Genomic DNA, 8,151 nt, shown 5'->3' with positions numbered 1-8,151 from the left:
AGAAAAGAAAGAATTTTGAACATGAGAGAGAGATCATAGAGGGAGCTGAAGAGAGAATGTGAGAGATAACGTGTAGAGAGGGAGTTGAAGAGAAGGTGTTTGGGCAGACATGGGAGAGAGAAAGAGAGCAGAGAGTGTTTGGGCGGGAATAGAAGTGATCTCAACCGTTAGATGGTATATAAGAATCATCTCAACCGTTGGATCAAAATGTATCTCACATACATTTTAAGACATTTTCAAAATCCCTCTTGCCTTATTATATAACTAGCGTATGCCCGTGCCTGAAGGCACGATGTAAATAACGTTCGATGTAAATAATGTTGGGATTAAAATGTAGTTATAATTTCTATGTATAATGTCAATTAATTAATTAATTTAATACATCCTCAACGTTTAATTAATCACGGGGAACATGAATATATTAGAAACATTGTATGCTGCCACCACACATAAGCCAATTTTGTTTGAATAATTTTAGGTATTATTAAAATTTAGGAAAAATTACTTAAAAAAAAAAAAAAACTTAGAATTTAATGCTTGTAACAAAATAAACTATTGAGTTTTCAATTTTATAAATTTAAATATTAAATTTTTGATTTATTTTCAATTTAAACTATTTTCATGTTTTCAATCTAAACAATCTGAGATCTTTTACGTATTTTACTAAATAATAAATAATAAATAAATACCATTAACAATCCAAGCAATTTGTCGGTAGAAAGAAGTAGCCATCGGTACTTTGCGGGGTCTATCTTTCACATATTTTTTTTGCATTTCTATGGAAAAAAAATAATAATATATCAACACATTTTGCATTCCTATTGAAAAAAAATATATATATATCAACACAATTTGAATAGCACATAAAATATATAAAGATGTGATAGTGGCCAAGCATTTGAATGCGTAGCACAATTAAGAAAACCAACCACTATCTCTTTTCTTACTCTGTTTCTTTTCAAGTTCTTCACCATGTCTTCAACAGGAATGAAGAAATAGTCCATGAATTATGAGTGAAAATTTAAATTGGGTTATAGAAATAAAATAAAATAAAACAAAAATAATGACCTGTGAGAGACATGCGGGTTGAAGAAAAAAAAATAAAAAATAAAATGTTGAGACCCAAACCAATGTCAACAGTCCCACAAACCAATGTCAAGACCCTCGCCTGACAATACAAAAAAGAAAAACAAATACATATCAGTTTAAGATTTAGAAACACCAACCCAAATACATAACTTAACACCAACCCATATAAATTGAAAACTGCATAAATAAAAAAATGAAAAGAAATAGAACACAAAAAAAGAAAAAGAAACCCAAATACATATCAGTTTAAGGTTTAGAAACACAAATCCAACACAAACACATCAGTTTAAGGCTTAAAAAAACAAATCCAAATCCAAATCCAAATCTTAGAAACACAAACCCAAATTGATGGGTCTCTTTTGCTTTGATTGAAAAGAAACAGAATGATTTTCAATGCTCTGTTCCAATGCTTTGTGTCTCTTAAGCTTTGTTTCCAACTTTTTCTGTGATTCCATTGAATGCATACCTAATCACACAAACCCAAACAAAAATCTTAGAAACATAAATATTAGAAACACAAACACAAATCGAAACCGAAATCTTAAAAACACAACCTAATCAACAAAAATAAATAATAATAAAAAAAACACAAATCCAACACAATGAAACATTGAAAACCATTTGAAAAATCACTTAAGAATATCTTAAAAACCATTTGATAACCATTTTATGAGGATCAATTATTATTTCAAACCCAAGGATCAGCTTGTATACCATACTACAAAATGAGTCCAAAAATAAAATAAAAAATTGCTCTTTCAACCCACCTAAATATTTCGATAAAGTTGCTCTACTAATTTTTTAGCAACTTCACATCTCCTTTCATTCTTACCTTCGTAACACAAACACAAAGTTGCTCACCAGTTTGGAAACACAAACACCAATCCAAATCATACCCAAACACGTACCTAATCCTATTATGTGACCAAAAATAAAAAATAAAAACTAAACACCATATCCAAACTTCACCTAATGACGTAAAAGTTTTTTTTTTTTAAGTTGTAGAACATGGTATTCATAATACGAATTTAATACGAAATGGACTTTATGTCCAGCAACCTAACTTCCTTTATTGCTCTAAAAAATAAAATAAAGCCCAAAGTAATTGTTGCTCTAAACTGATAGCAACTGATATGCGTTTCTATATTTATTTCTACATGTTTTTCTATATTATGTTGGTAATGAACTGTACACCATTTCTTACTCGTTCTTCTCAATTCCCAACCACTCTCCTCCCTTACCTAACTACTATACATATCTTACATTATCTCTCTGAATTGCTCAACATTCTCTCTCTCTCTCTCTCTCATACCCTTCTATGGGATGTTTTTGGAAAAATGGTAAAAAATAATTTTTTTTTACGTTTAATTAAGTTTTTGACTTTTTTAAACAAATGATTTGAGAAGTTGATAAAAAGTTACTTTTGACTTTTTTGATTAATATTTATTTATGATATCAAATCACAATGAAATGACCAAACTATCCACATTTAATTTAAAATATTTACAACTTCACCTATGTAACATATTTTGACCCATTAGAGGTAGAATTGTAATTTCATCAATTATTAAAAACCAACTTTTCAAATGTCTTTAAATACAAAAAAAGCTAACTTTTAGCTTTTATAAACTCAAAAAAGTGGCTAAAAACCATATACCCAAAAGAGGCCTATGTCTCTGAAACCAAAACAAAAAACAAACACCACCACCACATAGACAAAAGTTTGTTCTGTTTCTCATTCTTCTCATTTCAGGTAATTTAATCTTCTCTCTCTCTCTCTCTATATATATATATATCTTCTGTTTTTTTTAGATTCATTCTACATGTCTACTTCAAGTTCTTCTTTTTCTTCTTCTATTTTGGATTTTAGGAACCCTTCCAAGCATATAGCTCAAGAATTAGTATAGTTAATTAGGAACCCTTCAAAGCATATAGCTCAAGAATTAAATATTTTAGCTTAATGAATTTGTTGATGTGCAATCTCAATATTTTAGAATTAAATATTATAGCTCAAGATTATTAGAGGGATCATTAAATATGCCATATCATAAGCAAATGATTACAGCAAGAGAGGAGAGATCAACTATACATACCAATTTTTGTATGACAGATAACAACTATCACAATCAAAATCCTCACCTGTAAGTGAACTGAATTTTATATTTCATAAAGCTCCTTTCCAAAATGCACTTGCAAGTAATGAAAAAATAAATAAATAAAATTAAAAATTAAAAATAAAATAAAATAAAAAATGAAATAAAAGGACATGGATGATTACATCAAGAGAGGAGCGATCAACCATACATACCAGTTTTTGTATGACAGAGAACAACTTTCACAATCAAAGTCCTCACTTGTAAGTGAACTGAATTTTATATTTCATGAAGCTCCTTTCTAAAATGCACTTGCAAGTAATGAAATAAATAAATAAATAAATAAATAAAATTAAATGAAATAAAATAAAATAAAAAATGAAATAAAAGGGCATTGTTAAGTGATGGTCCCAAATTCTACTTAATCGAGTGTGCTACTGGATATAGATCTAATGTCAAGACTCATGCCTCAACACAAAAAAGAAAAACAAATACATATCAGTTTAAGGTTTAGAAACACCAATCCAAATAAATTGAAAGCTACATAAATAAAAAATGAAAAAGAAACATAACAAAGAGAAGATTGTGAAGATCATCAAACCTGCAAGAGCTTCGAAGCAAAATTCAAAAACTCAGAACTAAACCCATTGCTAACTGAAAGAAGTCAGTAATTCCCTCAATTACTCAATTACTCTCTGGAATGTTTAACCAAATATAAAAACACATCTCACAATTTGAACACACACGCACTCTATACTAACTATTAATAAAAAAATTAGCTTATACAAAATATGTTATTAATCAATCAATAAAAACAAATAATCAAAAAGAGAAACAACCTCGCGAGAAGCTCAAAATGGTGATTTCCAAGAAGTTAGGTAAAAATTGTGTTATTAATAAATCACTACTAAACAATTCTCAAAATGGTGATTTCCAAGAATGGTGATTTCCATTGATTTTCAAGAAGTTACGTGTAACAAAATAAAGAAACTGAAATTCTATCATGTTTTTAAAATGGGAGACGCTGGTGTGTTGTTGGATATCATGGAGCCCATCATAAGTCATGTATTTGATATTTGAACTATTTATTTTATTAGGTTTATTTATAGATTATTCACACAAAAAAATCAAATTAATTTGATAATCATAACTATGATCTGATTTTTCTTTTTTCTTTTTTTTTTTGAATGATCAATACATAAATCGGCAAAATGGATGCAGTTCACGTAAAATATTGTAAATACTTCTCACACTGAAAATGCTTAACACTATCATGTTTAAAATCTATGAAAATGAGAAAAGGGAAGTGGCAGAGGCAAACTTCAAATCTATATAATATAGTATAAAGGAAAAGTTAAGAAAATGACCCGACAGAAATGTTAAAGTCCCTGAACTTCTTTCTTGAAGTAAAACTTATTAGTATGTAAGCCATTCCTCTCCCATAATAAAACAAAGAAACTGAAATTCTATCATGTTTTTAAAATGGGAGACGCTTCAAATAAAGAAACTGAAATTCTATCATGTTTTTAAAATAGGAGACGCTGGTGTGTTGTTGGATATCATGGAGCCCATCATAAGTCATGTATTTGATGTTTGAACTATTTATTTTATTAGGTTTATTTATAGATTATTCACACAAAAAAATCAAATTAATTTGATAATCATAACTATGATCTGATTTTTCTTTTTCTTTTTTCATTTTTTTTTTGAATGATCAATACATAAATCGGCAAAATGGATGCAGTTCACCTAAAATATTGTAAATACTTCTCACACTGAAAATGCTTAACACTATCATGTTTAAAATCTATGAAAATGAGAAAAAGGGAAGTGGCAGAGGCAAACTTCAATTATTAGAATATAGTATAAAGGAAAAGTTAAGAAAACAACCCGACAGAAACGTTAAAGTCTCTGAACTTCTTTCTTGAAGTAAAACTTATTAGTATATATGCTATTCCTCTCCCATCCCACCACCACCCCCCTCTGTCTGAGTTTGTGTTGGTCGATGAAAGGTTAACGAAAAACTAAACCACCATCAACAATGAACAAAACATGTAGTAAACACTGCAAACTCAATGGCAAATAAACTAACAATAATTTTTTTTTTGGTTTAATTTCTAGCTTTCTATACAGAGGAGGGAGCACATTACATTTCTTTCTGTCTGCGATTCACATCGGTTAGATGAGAAAAAGCAAAACAAAGCAACTACTGCAGACCCAACTGGATCGCAAAAACAAAACAGAACAAAAATACAAAAACATTAGTCAATAGTACTGTGTCCAAAATGGCAGAGCAAGAAACCCACTGCTCTTCCTCTTCTCCTAATCTATGATTATGTACATATACAATTCTGATCAAGATCAATTGATCAGAAATCTGAATGAGCTAATTGTACTATCAAATCGATTAGAACAGTTCGAATGAGTAATCCAATATATGAATACAACATAAAATTTGAACAAAAATAAAAAATAAAAATAATAGAAATTAGAATCAAACCCAAAGTAGAATGTATGTATTAATGAAATGAAGAAGAACAGAGAGAGAAGGGAAAAAAAATATCAAACCCAAATGCACCAATCAAACCCAAGAATGTTATTAACAACCCTAAAAATGTATATATTCATGAAATGAAGGAGAAGAACAGAGAGAGAAGGGCAAAAAATATCAAACCCAAATCATACCGATTTGACGATTCACATGCGGCAGATCCATCAGGGGGCAGCGATCTCCTTTGAGGATGAAGCGGTCGTAGTCGACATCTCAGGCGTTGTGAGAAGCACGAGTGATGAAGGATTGGACGAAACCAATGCCGAAAAAATCGAGGAGGTAGATGCAGGAAGCGATGAGGGAGGCGATGGCAGCGAGTTCGGAGAGAGTGACGACGTGGAGAGGGGTGGAGGATCGGATCCGATCGCGCTAACAATGGAGGAGGTAGTAAGTCATAGAGAAGAAAATGCCATTGGTCAGAAAATGCCGTTGAGAGGTAAGACATTAGAGGGCTTTGGGATGAGGAGGATGAGAGAGACTGCGTAGAGCAGATGTGTTTGGGCAAAGAGATTGATCTGAACCATTGGTATATATTTAGGATTAATCTCAGTCATTAAATTAAAATATATCTCACATACATTTTACACATTTTCAAAATCCTTATTATATATATATAAACACATACATATCTTATATATATATATATATATATCACTGTACGGTCAAAACCCAGCCATTCCGTCTCTTTTCCCTCTCACTCTCTCTCTGTGCTCTGCTTCTCTTCCCCCGCTGCACAACTCTGCCACTCTTCTTGCTCCTGCGATCCACCCTTCCCCTCTCTCTCTCTCTCTCTCTCTCTCTCTCCTGCGATCGTTGCTGCAAAATGATCTCTTCTGCAAACGATGATGACTAGAGAACCACCACTGCAACATCTCTTCCTCCGCCATAGCACCTCATTCTCTATTGTCCGCTGCCGCCAAAGACCTTCACATCGCCTCCTCGCTGTCGTCGATTCGATGCCAACATCTGTAGATCTGTAGATCTTCCTACTTTAACCCTAAATCTGAACCACTACCGTGGTCTGGAGGCGAAGTCGAAGATGAAGGCTTCGACGATGATCTAGTTTTGTACGGTCGAAGAGGTTGGGTTTGAATCTAGAAATGGTTGAGAGATCTGAATCGACGACCTCAAAACCGTTTCCCTATTTCCTCCCGTGATATCTCCTGCCGTCACCTTTTTCCACTCTCTCTCACTTTCATGCTTATTAATGATCTATGATGGTTCTGAATGGTGTTGTATATCTATACTATATATATATATATATATATATATTCATATATCGTGTGTTTTCTTAGATTTAAGAGTCTGAATGTGATTAATTTGGTTTAACTTCGTAGAGATCTGGAACGTTGAGAGGTCTGGATAGAGAGTTCCATCACAAGCTAAGTTAGTGATTTGGGTGTGTATAAGAGGGGTTATTGTTGGTATGGGTTTTGGATTTTTGATGAGAGAGGTTTGCAAAGAGAGTGTTGAAGAAGGCAATGGCGGAAATGGATAGTAGAGTGAGGAAGAAGATGATGATATAGAATGGGTTAGGTCTTGAAGGGTATTATGATTAATTTCACTGTTAAGTTAACATGGTTAAGGCTCTTTTGACGGAAAGGGGGAATCTGACTATTAGTTTTAAAAGTCAGGAATGTCTGTGTTATTTTTGAAATCACAAGGGAGGTATATGTAATTAAGGCAAACCTTAGGGGAGGTCAATAGAATTTACCCTATTAACTTAATTTTAAGTTAATCTTCTCTCCAAATATTTATCTTTCAAAATATATAAAATATATCATTCAAAATCTCAAATTTCATTAAAAAAAAAAAAATTGTGGTGCTGGAGATGAGGATTTTTAAAACTGTGGCATAGTTAGAAGCACCATGCCTTATATTCATTGAATTCATTTGATGTTAAATGATTTTCATTGTATCAGCTTAAATCATACTTTATGTGGAATTGACAAATCTATATTTATATCCGTATATATTAAGCAAAATGGATTTTTCATTAGCTCCAAAGCATTAATCTAAATATCTTAATTTTTTTTTTAAATTTGTAAACATTAAGAAATACACATGGCATGGAAATATTAGTCTATCTGATCATATCTATGATTTTAGAATTTAAAAATCTTAATACAGAAAGTCGCAGACACACACACACACAAAAAAGAAAAAAAAGAAAAAAAAAAAAATTAGCCATATCCAACTCATATCTAATTTGAAATTCAAAAATCTTTGAAAAGAAATTTCAAATATAATTTTAATCTAATATAATTTTGAAATTTAAAAATATTTACTTCAAAATTTTATATTTTTATTTTTAAAAACTAAACAATACATGTGGTGTCTAAAAAACTTTTGTAGGCTCAAAATATTTATAGCACATTTATTAATTAAAAACAAATTCGCATGGCATATATAAACATA

The 8,151-nt window shown here is 31.1% G+C and overlaps 1 long non-coding RNA gene across 4 annotated transcripts; it reads right to left on the bottom strand.

Annotated features, from left to right (window-relative positions):
• Window positions 1–1,308: 1,308 nt before the first annotated feature.
• Window positions 1,309–6,134, bottom strand: LOC114268709 (uncharacterized). Of its 4 annotated transcripts, none has more exons than XR_014341515.1 (2): window positions 5,868–6,134; window positions 1,309–1,555 (listed from the first exon to the last, which is right to left on the bottom strand). It is a non-coding gene; the product is annotated as an uncharacterized LOC114268709 (long non-coding RNA). The 4 variants fall into 4 exon arrangements; XR_014341517.1 differs by lacking the exon at window positions 5,868–6,134 and adding an exon at window positions 3,398–3,492; XR_014341518.1 differs by lacking the exon at window positions 5,868–6,134 and adding an exon at window positions 3,183–3,383.
• Between the last annotated feature and the right edge of the window lie 2,017 nt (window positions 6,135–8,151).

This window comes from Camellia sinensis, chromosome 1 (genome assembly GCF_055761805.1).
Source record: "Camellia sinensis isolate YWXY chromosome 1, ASM5576180v1, whole genome shotgun sequence".
Lineage (NCBI taxonomy): Eukaryota > Viridiplantae > Streptophyta > Magnoliopsida > Ericales > Theaceae > Camellia > Camellia sinensis.
This window is presented reverse-complemented; position numbering and strand designations above follow the sequence as displayed.